Source organism: Staurois parvus, unplaced genomic scaffold, assembly GCF_062004578.1.
Source record: "Staurois parvus isolate SC_StPar_1 unplaced genomic scaffold, SC_StPar_1.0 ptg001116l, whole genome shotgun sequence".
In the NCBI taxonomy this organism is placed as follows: Eukaryota; Metazoa; Chordata; class Amphibia; order Anura; family Ranidae; genus Staurois; species Staurois parvus.
Genome location: NW_028318912.1, coordinates 423,463 through 437,743, shown reverse-complemented (window position 1 = coordinate 437,743; position 14,281 = coordinate 423,463). Strand labels below are relative to the sequence as shown.

At 39.0% G+C, this 14,281-nt stretch overlaps 1 protein-coding gene across 3 annotated transcripts in view; it reads left to right on the top strand.

Annotated features, from left to right (window-relative positions):
• Positions 1–4,798: 4,798 nt before the first annotated feature.
• LOC149440076 (N-acetyllactosaminide beta-1,3-N-acetylglucosaminyltransferase 3-like) overlaps positions 4,799–14,281 on the top strand; it is a 63,190-nt gene continuing 53,707 nt past the window's right edge. Inside the window, exons 1-2 of one of the 3 annotated variants that reach the window (XM_089658965.1) lie at positions 4,799–4,987; positions 9,858–9,887. The gene's annotated coding sequence lies outside the window, so the exon portion shown is untranslated. Of the gene's footprint in view, positions 4,988–9,854; positions 9,888–14,281 lie in introns of all 3 variants that reach the window. The other 2 variants (XM_089658966.1, XM_089658967.1) reach the window with 2 other exon arrangements.

The window sequence follows — 14,281 nt, the reverse complement described above, 5'->3', positions numbered from 1 at the left end:
CAGCTCCATCTAGTGTCCATAATGAGGTATTTTCTTGATTCACTCTAGTTATATGAATGAAGAACATGTGACCTGGAGAGAAAATAGTTTTGCTACATTCAATTGGCCAACAGATGGAGCCGACACATTTTTTATTTCCTTTTATGATCATCTCCATCTAGTGTCCATAATGAGGTATTTTCTTGATTCACTCTAGTTATATGAATGAAGAACATGTGACCTGGAGAGAAAATAGTTTTGCTACATTCAATTGGCCAACAGATGGAGCCAACACATATTTTTTATTTCCTGTTATGATCATCTCCATCTAGTGTCCATGATGAGGTATCTTCCTGATTCACTCTATTTATATGACTGAAGAAAATCGGACCTGGAGAGAAAATAGTTCGATGATAATCAATTTGCCCATAGATGAAGCTGACACATTTTTATTTTCTATTATTATCAGCTCCATCTAGTGGCTATAATGTCGTATTTTCCTAATTCACCCATTAATACTAATGAAGGGCATCTGACCTGGAAAGAAAATAGTTTAATAGCATTTGATTAGCCATTAGCTAGAGATGACACATTTTTATTTCCTCTTATCATCAGCGCCATCTAGGGGCCATAATGTGGTATTTTCCTGATTAGCGCTATTCTCGCAACTGAAGAACATCCAACCTGGAGAGAAAATAGCCTAATAACATTCAACCTTCCATTCCCTGGAGGTGACCATTTTTTATTTTTTATTCCCCTCAGCACTATCTGGTGACCATAATGTGGTATTTTCCAGATTGGTGCTATTCTCGCAACTGAAGAACATCCAACCTGGAGAGAAAATAGACTAAAAACATTCAACCTGCATTAGCTGGACAATTTTGATTTCCTCTTATCATCAGCACTATTTAGCCTAATAACATTCGATTGGCCACTAGCTGGTGGTGGCAATTTTTCATTTCCTAATGTCCTCAGACCTCAGCACAATCTAGTGTCCATAATGAGGTACTTTCCTCTTTTTATTTCCACTTATCATCAGCACTATCTAGTGTCCATAATGAGGTATTTTTCTGATTAGTGCTATTCTCGCAACTGAAGAAATATCGGACCTGGAGAGAAAATAACCTAATAATATTCAATTGGCCACTAACTGGTGGTGGAAATTTTTCATTTCCTATTGTCCTCAGAATTATCTGGTGGCCATAATGCGGTAATTTCATGATTAGTGCCATTCTTGCAAATGAAGAACATCCAACCTGGAGAGAAAATAGCCTAATAACATTCAACCTGCCATTAGCTGGTGGTGGCAATTGTTCATTTCTTATTCCCCTCAGCACTATCTAGTATCCATAATGAGGTATTTTCCTGATTAGTGCTATTCTTGCAAATGAAGAACATTAGACCTGGAGAGAAAATAACCTAATAACATTCAATTGACCATTAGCTGGTTTTGGCAATTTTTTCATTTGCTATTTTTGTCAGCACTATCTAGTGTCCATAAAGAGGTATTCTCCTCTTTTTATGTCCTCTTATACTCAGCACTATCTGGTGGCCATAATGAGGTATTTTCCTGATTAGCACTATTCTCGCAACTGAAGAACATCTGACCTGGAGAGAAAATAGCCTAATAGCATTCAACTGGCCATTCCCTGGAGGTGACAATTTTTATTTCCTCTTATCATAAGCACTATCTGGTGGCCATAATTAATTTTTTTCCTCTTTTTGTTTCCTCTTATCCTCGGCACTATCTAGTTTCCATAATTAGGTATTTTTCTCTTTTTATTGCCTATTGTCCTCAGTACTATCTTGTGTCCATAATGCGGTATTTTCCTCTTTTTATTTCCTAATGTCCTCAGCACTATCTAGTGTCCATAATGAGGTATTTTCCTGATTAGTGCTATTGCAAATGAAGAACATCAGACCTGGAGAGAAAATAGCCTAATAACATTCAACCTGCCATTAGCTGGTGGTGGCAATTTTTAATTTCCTATTCCCCTCAGCACTATCTAGTGTCCATAATGCAGTATTTTCATCTTTTTATTTCCTATTGTCCTCAGCACTATCTGGTGGTCATAATGTGGTATTTTCCTGACTAGTGCTATTCTCGCAACTGAAGAACATCAAACCTGGAGAGAAAACAACCTAATAACATTCAACCTGCCATTCCCTGGAGGTGACAGTTTTTCATTTCTTATTGTCCTCAGCACTATCTAGTGTCCATAATGAGATATTTTCCTCTTATTTCCTCTTGACCTCAGCACTATCTAGTGTCCATAATGAGGTAATTTCATCTTTTTATTTCCTCTTATCACCAGCACTCTCTAGTGGCCATAATGCGGTATTTTCATCTTTTTATTTCCTCTTATCACCAGCACTCTCTAGTGGCCATAATGCGGTATTTTCATCTTTTTATTTACTCTTGACCTCAGCACTATCTAGTCCATAATGAGGTATTTTGCTGATTAGTGCTATTCTCGCAAATGAAGAACATTTGACCTGGAGAGAAAATAACCTAATAACATTCAACTGACCATTAGCTGGTGGTGCCAATTTTTAATTTCTTATTGTCCTCAGCACTATCTAGTGTCCATAATGTGGTATTTTCCTCTTTTTAGTTCCTCTTATCCTCAGCACTATCTAGTGTCCATAATGAGATATTTTCCTCTTATTTCCTCTTGACCTCAACACTATCTAGTGGCCATAATGCGGTATTTTCATCTTTTTATTTCCTATTGTCCTCAGCACTATCTAGTGTCCATAATGAGGTATTTTCATCTTTTTATTTCCGCTTATCACCAGCACTATCTAGTGGCCATAATGCGGTATTTTCATCTTTTTATTTCCTCTTGACCTCAGCACTATCTAGTCCATTATGAGGTATTTTCCTGATTAGTGCTATTCTCGTAACTGAAGAACATCCGAACTGGAGAGAAAAATAGCCTAATAACATTCAACCTGCCATTCCCTGGAGGTGACCATTTTTTATTTTTATTCCCCTCGGCACTATCTGGTGACCATAATGTGGTATTTTCCAGATTGGTGCTATTCTCGCAACTGAAGAACATTCAACCTGGAGAGAAAATAACCTAATAACATTCAATCGGCCACTAGCTGGTGGTGCCAATTTTTAATTTCTTATTGTCCCCAGCACTATCTAGTGTCCATAATGAGGTATTTTCCTCTTTTTATTTCCTCTTATCCTCAGCACTATCTGGTGGCCATAATGTGGTATTTTCCTGATTAGTGCTATTCTCGTAACTGAAGAACATCCGACCTGGAGAGAAAAATAGCCTAATAACATTCAACCTGCCATTCCCTGGAGGTGACCATTTTTTATTTTTTATTCCCCTCGGCACTATCTGGTGACCAAAATGTGGTATTTTCCAGATTGGTGCTATTCTCGCAACTGAAGAACATCCAACCTGGAGAGAAAATAGACTAAAAACATTCAACCTGCATTAGCTGGACAATTTTAATTTCCTCTTATCATCAGCACTATTTAGCCTAATAACATTCGATTGGCCACTAGCTGATGGTGGCAATTTTTCATTTCCTATTGTCCTCAGACCTCAGCACAATCTAGTGTCCATAATGAGGTACTTTCCTCTTTTTATTTCCTATTGTCCTCAGCACTATCTAAGGTCCATAATGAGGTATTTCCTCTTTTTATTTCCTCTTATAACCAGCACTACCTAGTGGCCATAAAGTGGTATTTTCCTGACTAGTGCTATTCTCGCAACTGAAGAACATCAAACCTGGAGAGAAAACAACCTAATAACATTCAACCTGCCATTCCCTGGAGGTGACAATTTTTCATTTCCTCTTATCATCAGCACTATCTAGTGGCCATAATGCGGTATTTTCATCTTTTTATTTCCTCTTGACCTCAGCACTATCTAGTCCATAATGAGGTATTTTCCTGATTAGTGCTATTCTCGCAAATGAAGAACATTTGACCTGGAGAGAAAATAACCTAATAACATTCAACTGACCATTAGCTGGTGGTGCCAATTTTTAATTTCTTATTGTCCCCAGCACTATCTAGTGTCCATAATGAGGTATTTCCTCTTTTTATTTCCTCTTAACACCAGCACTATCTAGTGGCCATAATGAGGTATTTTTCTGACTAGTGCTATTCTCGCAACTGAAGAACATCTGAACTGGAGAGAAAACAACCTAATAACATTCAACCTGCCATTCCCTGGAGGTGACAATTTTTCATTTCCTCTTATCATCAGCACTATCTAGTGGCCATAATGCGGTATTTTCCTGACTAGTGCTATTCTCACAAATGAAGAACATCTGACCCGGAGAGAAAATAGCCTAATAACATTCAACCTGGAGGTGAAAATTTCGATTTCCTATCATCATCAGCTCCATCTAGTGGCCATAGTGCTATATTTTCCAGCTTAACCTATTTTTATGAGTGAAAGACATCCGTATTGGAGGGAATATAGAGTAGTAAAATTTGATCGAACGTTTTTTGTTTTTTGTTTTTTTGTTTCATGTTACTAAGTCTATCTTTAAGAGAATTTCAGACTGTTCGTCTTTTCATGGCGGGATCTTTGTTCCTGGCCACCTGGAGGAACGAGGATCACCCCGGGACCTGGAGCACCCCCCCCCTACACCCCCCCCCCAGCAATTTTAATTCCATCTTTAGAAACATTCTCCTGTGATCTCCGTACAGTCATCCCGTATCTGCGTTACACAGAAACAAACTGACATATTTAGCACAGCAGATCCGGCCACACCCTGCGTACTGCAGGCATTTACTGGGATCGTCACTACTTTAATGAGGGTGTCTATTAAGACGGAATGATAACCTTCATTTTAAAGACATCATCCACTCAGCGAGGGTTTGGAAGTTCTGCGTCCGGCCGTTCCCATCCGATGACAAGCCGCGCTTTGGTGTCACCCGTGTGACACGTCTACCCTACGGACACATCCAGCCCAGGTGCCGAGGGAGACGACGTCCGGCCAGGTGAGAGCAGGACGGCGCCGCACAAAGGTAAGCGCTTGGAAGCTCCAACGCTCCATTTCTCCTCCTCGCTCACAAATACAATTTTAAAAAGTCGACCGCGTTTAAACTTTTTTTCGTGGCGTTCGACGCTTTGTGAATACGGACGGCTTGAGCAACCTCGCCAAAAAAAAATATTTTTTTTTTATTTATTTTGTAAAAAAAGTGTCTTTTTTGTGTATTTTAAATAATTAGGTTTAATTTCTTAATAGGGATCTTTTTATTTGTGTCATTTTGTAGATTTTTTTTTTTTTTATATATATATATTGGTTTGTTTGTGTATTTTAAATATCTTATTTTAGCTCCTCTTTTTGGTTAGCCTCAGCAAATAATGAGATTAATGGAGGACAGTTTTATAGCACGAGGTCCTCCATAGATGAGAGGAGCTTCTATAACCATCAGGAGCTTCTATAACCATCAGGAGCAATTTCTTTGTATTTGTAAATTTTTTATTTTTCCCTTTTTTTAATAACTTCTTTAGCTTTAAATACATAATTTTACTTTTTCTTCTTGTAAAATTAGGAGATTAACAGAGGACCATTTTATTGCAAGAGGTCCTCAATAGATGAGAGGAGCTTCTATAACCACCAGGAGCATTTTCTTTTTATTTGTGAATTTTTATTTTTCCTTTTTTTTTAATAACTTGTGTAGCTTTAAATACGCAATTTTACTTTTTCTTCTTTGTTAGCCTTGTAAAATAATGAGATTAATGGAGGAACATTTTATAGCATGAAAGAGGTCCTCAATAGATGAGAGGAGCTTCTATAACCATCAGGAGCTTCTATAACCATCAGGAGCAATTTCTTTGTATTTGTGAATTTTTATTTTTCCTTTTTTTTTAATAACTTGTTTAGCTTTAAATACGCAATTTTACTTTTTCTTCTTTGTTAGCCTTGTAAAATAATGAGATTAATGTAGGACCATTTTATAGCAAGAGGTCCTTAATAGATGAGAGGAGCTTCTATAACCATCAGGAGCAATTTCTTTGTATTTGTGATTTTTTATTTTTCCCTTTTTTTAATAACTTGTTTAGCTTTAAATACGTAATTTTACTTTTTCTTCTTTGTTAGCCTTGTAAAATAATGAGATTAATGTAGGACCGTTTTATAGCATGAAAGAGGTCCTCAATAGATGAAAGGAGCTTCTATAACCATCAAGAGCTTCTATAGCCATCAGAAGCAATTTCTTTGTATTTGTACATTTTTTATTTTTCCCTTTTTTAAATAACTTCTGTAGCTTTAAATACATAATTTCGCTTTTTCTTCTTGTAAAATAATGAGATTAATGGAGGACCATTTTATAGCACGAGAAGAGGTCCTCAATGGATGAGAGGAGCTTCTATAACCATCAGGAGAAATTTCTATGTATTTGTGAATTTTTATCTTTCCTTTTTTTTTAATAACTTGTGTAGCTTTAAATACGTAATTTTACTTTTTCTTCTTTGTTAGCCTCGTAAAATAATGAGATTAATGTAGGACCATTTTATAGCATGAAAGAGGTCCTCAATAGATGGGAGGAGCTTCTATAACCGCCAGGAGCTTCTATAACCATCAGGAGCAATTTCTTTGTATTTGTGAATTTTTATTTTTCCTTTTTTTTTAATAACTTGTGTAGCTTTAAATACGTCATTTTACTTTTTCTTCTTTGTTAGCCTTGTAAAATAATGAGATTAATGTAGGCCCGTTTTATAGCAAGAGGTCCTCAATAGATGAGAGGAGCTTCTATAACCATCAGGAGCAATTTCTTGGTATTTGTCAGTATTTTTTTTCCCTTTTTTAATAACTTGTGTAGTTTTAAATACATAATTTTACTTTTTCTTCTTGTAAAATAATGAGATTAATTTTGCTTTTTCGTCTTTGTTAGCCTCATAAAATAATGTGACTAATGGAGGACCGTTTTATAGCAAGAAGTCCTCCATAGATGAGAGGAGCTTCTATAACCATCAGAAGCAATTTCTTTGTATTTGTAATTTTTTTATTTTTCCCTTTTTTTAATAACTTGTGTAGCTTTAAATACATAATTTTGCTTTTTCTTCTTGTAAAATAATGAGATTAATGGAGGACCATTTTATAGCATGAGAAGAGGTCCTCAATGGATGAGAGGAGCTTCTATAACCATCAGGAGCAATTTCTTGTATTTGTGAATTTTTATTTTTCCCTTTTTTTAATAACTCGTGTAGCTTTAAATCCGTAAATTTACTTTTTCTTCTTTGTTAGCCTTGTAAAATAATGAGATTAATGGAGGACCATTTTATAGCATGAAAGAGGTCCTCAATAGATGAGAGGAGCTTCTATAACCGCCAGGAGCTTCTATAACCATCAGGAGCAATTTCTATGTATCTGTGAATTTTTATTTTTCCTTTTTTTTAATAACTTGTGTAGCTTTAAATACGTAATTTTACTTTTTCTTCTTTGTTAGCCTTGTAAAATAATGAGATTAATGTAGGCCCGTTTTATAGCAAGAGGTCCTCAATAGATGAGAGGAGCTTCTATAACCATCAGGAGCAATTTCTTGGTATTTGTCAGTATTTGTTTTCCCTTTTTTAATAACTTGTGTAGTTTTAAATACATAATTTTACTTTTTCTTCTTGTAAAATAATTAAATTAATTTTGCTTTTTCGTCTTTGTTAGCCTCATAAAATAATGTGACTAATGGAGGACCGTTTTATAGCACGAGGTCCTCCATAGATGAGAGGAGCTTCTATAACCATCAGAAGCAATTTCTTTGTATTTGTAAATTTTTTATTTTTCCCTTTTTTTAATAACTTGTGTAGCTTTAAATACATAATTTCGCTTTTTCTTCTTGTAAAATAATGAGATTAATGTAGGACCATTTTATAGCATGAAAGAGGTCCTCAATAGATGAGAGGAGCTTCTATAACCATCAGAAGCAATTTCTTGTATTTGTGAATCTTATTTTTCCCTTTTTTTTAATACCTTGTGTAGCTTTTAATACTTAATTTTACTTTTTCTTGTTTGCTAGCCTCATTAAAAAAAATGACGCAATTGGGGACTGTTCTTTTTGCTCAAGCAAGAGGTCCTCTTTACGCTGTGCTGTATGTTACATACTCCTGACCAAACTCTTTGATCTTTATGCTGTGCCCTACAGTGAAGGAAATGCGTATTTGCTCCCCTGCTGATGCTGAATGTTCGCCCCTCACACAGAAATGATCGGTCTAACAATGGAATGTTCGCCCCTCACACAGAAATGATCGGTCTAACAATGGAATGTTCGCCCCTCACACAGAAATGATCGGTCTAACAATGGAATGTTCGGTGTAACACTGAGAGACAGAATACAACAACAAATTCAGCAGAAATGCGTCTAACAAATGATGACGGATCTGCATGTTCATGAGGGAAAGAAGGATTTGATCCCCTATCATTCAGCAGGATTTCTGGCTCCCAGGTGTCTCTCATACAGGTAACAAGCTAAGATTAGAAGCAGTCTCTTAAAGGGAGTGCTGCTAATCTCATTGTGTTACCTGTATAAAAGACACCTGTCCACAGGAGCCATCAAACCATCAGATTCCAAACTCTCCACCATGGCAAAGACCAAAGAACTGTCCAAGGATGTCAGGGACAAGATGGTAGACCTACACAAGGCTGGACTGGGCTACCAAACTATGGCCAAGCAGCTTGGTGAGAAGGTGACAACAGTTGGTGCAATCATTCACAAATGGAGGAAACACAAAACAAGTGTCAGTCTCCCTAGGTCTGGTGCACCATGCAAGATCTCACCTCGTGGAGTGTCAATGATCATGAGAACAGTGAGGAATCATCCCGGAACTACACGTGAGGATCTTGTCAATGATCTCCAGGCAGCTGGGACCACAGTCACCAAGAAAACAATTGGTAACACACTACGCCGACAAGGACTGAAATCCTGCAGTGCCCGCAAGGTCCTTCTGCTCAAGAAAGCACATGTCCAGGCCCGTCTGAAGTCTGCCACTGAACATCTGAATGATGCAGAGGAGGACTGGTGGAAGTGTTGTGGTCAGATGAGACCAAAATCCAGCTCTTTGGCATCAACTCAACTCGCCGTGTATGGAGGAGGAGGAGGAGGAAAGCTGCCTATGACCCCAAGAACACCATCCCAACTGTGAAACATGGTGGTGGAAACATTCTGCTTTGGGGTGTTTTTCTGCTAAGGGGACAGGACAACTGCACCGCATCAAAGGGACGATGGACAGGGCAATGTACCATCACATCTTGGGTGAGAACCTTCTTCCCTCAGCCAGGGCACTGAAAATGGGTGGTGGATGGGTGTTCCAGCATGACAAGGACCCAAAACACACGGCCAAGGCAACAAAGGAGCGGCTCAAGAAGAAGCACATTAAGGTCCTGGAGTGGCCTAGCCAGTCTCCAGACCTTCATCCGATTGAAAGTCTGTGAAAGGAGCTGAAAGTTCGAGTTGCCAAACGTCATCTACCAAACCTTAATGACTTGGAGAGGATCTGCCAAGAAGAGTGGGCCAAAGACCTTCCTGAGATGTGTGCGAACCTTGGGGCCAACTCCAGGAAACGTCTCACCTCTGTGATTGCCAACAAGGGATTGGCCACCAAGTACTAAGTCATGTTTTGTGAAGGGGATCAAATCCTTCTTTCCCTCATGAACATGCAGATCAGTCATCATTTGTTAGACGCATTTCTGCTGAATTTGTTGTTGTATTCTGTCTCTCATTGTTACACCGAACATTCCATTGTTAGACCGATCATTTCTGTGTGAGGGGCGAACATTCCATTGTTAGACCGATCATTTCTGTGTGAGGGGCGAACATTCACCATCAGCCGGGGAGCAAATACACATTTCCTTCATTGTATGTTATATACTCCTGACCGATGTGTTTGTTGTTTCAGCAGTTCCGGTTACTAATGAAGATCTTCCCTAAGGTAGGCTCAGACATGAAAATTGTATCTAATGCAGAGTTCATGAAAATCATAGTAATGTGTGTCTGTAAGACGCTCTCCCTTGTGGCACAGTAATTACAGAGTACACGGGGGGTCTATGGAACATGGCACATGTGCAGAGTGTAAGCTCCTCTGGTACAGAGACTGATGTGACTGTGGGGGAGGGGACATTAGAGTGTCAGCTCCTCTGGTGCTAAGACTGATGGGACTGTGAGGGAGGGGACATTAGAGTGTAAGCTCCTCTGTACAGAGACTGATGGGACTGTGGGGGAGGGGACATTAGAGTGTAAGCTCCTCTGGTACAGAGACTGATGTGACTGTGGGGGAGGGGACATTAGAGTGTAAGCTCCTCTGGTACAGAGACTGATGTGACTGTGGGGGGACATTAGAGTGTAAGCTCCTCTGGTACAGAGACTGATGTGACTGTGGGGGAGGGGACATTAGAGTGTCAGCTCCTCTGGTGCTAAGACTGATGGGACTGTGAGGGAGGGGACATTAGAGTGTAAGCTCCTCTGTACAGAGACTGATGGGACTGTGGGGGAGGGGACATTAGAGTGTAAGCTCCTCTGGTACAGAGACTGATGTGACTGTGGGGGAGGGGACATTAGAGTGTAAGCTCCTCTGGTACAGAGACTGATGTGACTGTGGGGGGACATTAGAGTGTAAGCTCCTCTGGTACAGAGACTGATGTGACTGTGGGGGAGGGGACATTAGAGTGTCAGCTCCTCTGGTGCTAAGACTGATGGGACTGTGGGGGAGGGGACATTAGAGTGTAAGCTCCTCTGTACAGAGACTGATGGGACTGTGGGGGAGGGGACATTAGAGTGTAAGCTCCTCTGGTACAGAGACTGATGTGACTGTGGGGGAGGGGACATTAGAGTGTAAGCTCCTCTGGTACAGAGACTGATGTGACTGTGGGGGGACATTAGAGTGTAAGCTCCTCTGGTACAGAGACTGATGTGACTGTGGGGGAGGGGACATTAGAGTGTAAGCTCCTCTGGTGCTAAGACTGATGGGACTGTGGGGGAGGGGACATTAGAGTGTAAGCTCCTCTGTACAGAGACTGATGGGACTGTGGGGGAGGGGACATTAGAGTGTAAGCTCCTCTGGTACAGAGACTGATGTGACTGTGGGGGGAGGGGACATTAGAGTGTAAGCTCCTCTGGTACAGAGACTGATGTGACTGTGGGGGGAGGGGACATTAGAGTGTAAGCTCCTCTGGTACAGAGACTGATGTGACTGTGGGGGAGGGGACATTAGAGTGTCAGCTCCTCTGGTGCTAAGACTGATGGGACTGTGGGGGAGGGGACATTAGAGTGTAAGCTCCTCTGTACAGAGACTGATGGGACTGTGGGGGAGGGGACATTAGAGTGTAAGCTCCTCTGGTACAGAGACTGATGTGACTGCGGGGGAGGGGACATTAGAGTGTAAGCTCCTCTGGTACAGAGACTGACGTGACTGCGGGGGAGGGGACATTAGAGTGTAAGCTCCTCTGGTGCTAAGACTGATGGGACTGTGGGGGAGGGGACATTAGAGTGTAAGCTCCTCTGTACAGAGACTGATGTGACTGTGGGGGAGGGGACATTAGAGTGTAAGCTCCTCTGGTACAGAGACTGATGTGACTGCGGGGGAGGGGACATTAGAGTGTAAGCTTCTCTGGTACAAAGACTGACGTGACTGCGGGGGAGGGGACATTAGAATGCAAGCTCCTCTGGTACAGAGACTGATGGGACTGGCTCAGTGTTCTCTGTACAGCGCTGTGGAATGTGGCAGAGCTACTGTATATACTGTACATGATTAATATCCCACATTGAAGAAAAATATATTTTTAAAATATTGTTCCCAAATGTATTGACATATATTTGAAATGCTACAATTTTGGCCGTATTCAATATATTTCAAAACATATTCACTGTATGTTGAAATGCGTTTTTATTACAAACCATATGAAAAATATTTTTAAAAATGAATGCATTTCGAATATACCGTATGTCTTTAAAAATACAAGTCTACATTTTTGGAAAGCATTTACAAATATATAAAATCAATGTACTAGCGAGCGCATAAAACAATCAATACGGGTGGTAATTCCAGATAGCTGCCGGCACTAAAGGGCATAGGCAACAGTCCCAATAAACGAATCAAATTTCTACAAGTGTAGCGCTGTGATATATATATATATCAATCTATTTATAACATCAATTACTCCGTGCATCACATATATCCAAATGGTATGTAGGTGAGCACTCGGTAAATGATGAAGCATATCAATTAGAACTGTTTAATTAATGCTCTGAGAATGGCTGGATATCACCGATCTCAAAATCAACTTCAAAGGTGTAAGTGCAGCGCTATAAACGCATGTAACATAAATACCATATAATAATAAGGTGCAGAGATGTGTGTCAAAAGTGCAACTAAGTGCATCAGTATGTGTCCAGGATGACTAACAATAATTCAACAGACAATAAAACCTAATAATGTCCTTTAAGGAAGGATAATTATTCCAAATGCCAACGTGCCAACGTGCAATTATTAATGAAGTGCAGATGTGTAGAAATTCATGAAAGGAATCCACCCCTTGGGAGGGATGTACACTCACCAGACAGAAAATATTAATGTGCATTTAGCAATAGTGGTGTGACCCTCCTGCGCTCCAAATAATGTGTTTAAACAATTAACAAATAAAATAAATGAACCCCAAACAGCTGCTAGCATTAAATCATATACCAGTGATCAAGTGAATATAAACCATATAAATGCTGCGCTACATTCAAAAATAAAAGTGAATGTGGAATCCAATGACATAAATCAATATAGTGACAATAAAAAACCATATAAATGCTGCGCTATATTCAAACTAATTAAAGTGAATGTGGAATTAAATAACTTAAATAAAACAATAGCAATAATAATAAATATAATAAAAAATTGTGCTTAGTGATAACACAAAAATAATGGCAAAACACAAACTAAAATCAATACGCATGTGCATAAAAATGCACATACATATATTACACGTGCAAAATGTGAAGTGAGGTCAATCTAAATAATACACACAAAACTCAAAATCCAATAATGGAATATTAAGGTGAAAAAAGTCCAATAATGGAATATTAAAGGTGAAGAAATTTTGGTTTTGGTAAACTGTGTTTCCAATATGCTGTAAGGTGACCACAGGTGAAACAAAACGTGCAGGTATCTGGGTGTAGATAACTTGTGAATCCAACCACCTTCTGGATTAGCCTCTCACCTCATCACTTCGACCCTTGCGGGTCACAGAGCAGTATGGATCTCTCTCACAGATCCTCCAGGCACCACAGCACTCCAAAACCACTTCTCAGGATACAATATTCCCACTCAGCTCTTCTCCAAGTGTAGATGAAATATCACTTTCCCAGAATAAAACAAATGGATCCTCCCATAGTGTAGTAAGTTTATTATACCATAGGAACATCACATGTATAATAAAAAAGCACTCACGTAGCAGCCAGTCCACATTAAACCCTCATGCTCTCAAATGAGGATATGTGTATGTAAGTTGGGTGTACAGCTGAGTCCACAGGTGTACCAAGATGGCCGCCACGCCGGAAATACGTCACCGCGCTACGCCGACGCGTTACGTCACAATGTCACGTGACTTCATCAGGGCTGTCAATCACAGTGACGATAGCTCTTTATATACCCGGCCAGGATAGAAGGAACCACCCACATCAACATTCCATTCAGCCTAATCGCAACAATACTTCCTGCAGCCATTAAACTGAAGACCACTGGGGACTATTATGCAAGGATGCCAGACTTACATCTACAATGGGCACATTTATACAGAAAAACGAGGAGTGTATAATGATGCACCAGAGGAACATAACAAAGATATAACGATTCTGCAGCAGGCACATTTACACAGGAAAAAAATATATAATAATGTACCAGCCTGCAATGTAAGTTATATTAAACAAAAACAACCTAATACCCATTCCCTTTTTAAAATATTTTAATTGTTATTAAAGGATTGTTATTAAAAAATAAAAATATATAAAAAGGACCATATCTCACATAATTATAGACCAAAGAATAATGATCTCTAACCATGTATGCCAATATACAGCCAATACCTATTATTATATAAATATAATTGTCACAAAACGGAAATGTACATATACTTCTGCGTGTAAGGACGCATACGTATATATATAATCCTACAGATTAGATAATCATAAAAAAAATATATAAAAATTAAATAAAAATTAAATTAAAAGAAATATGATGATATTTCATTAATGAGAATATTTTAATGTTTTTTGAAATATTTATATATATAGAACAGAGAATACTGCTTTTAGTTGGTAACTACATCCTTCACCAGCACATAA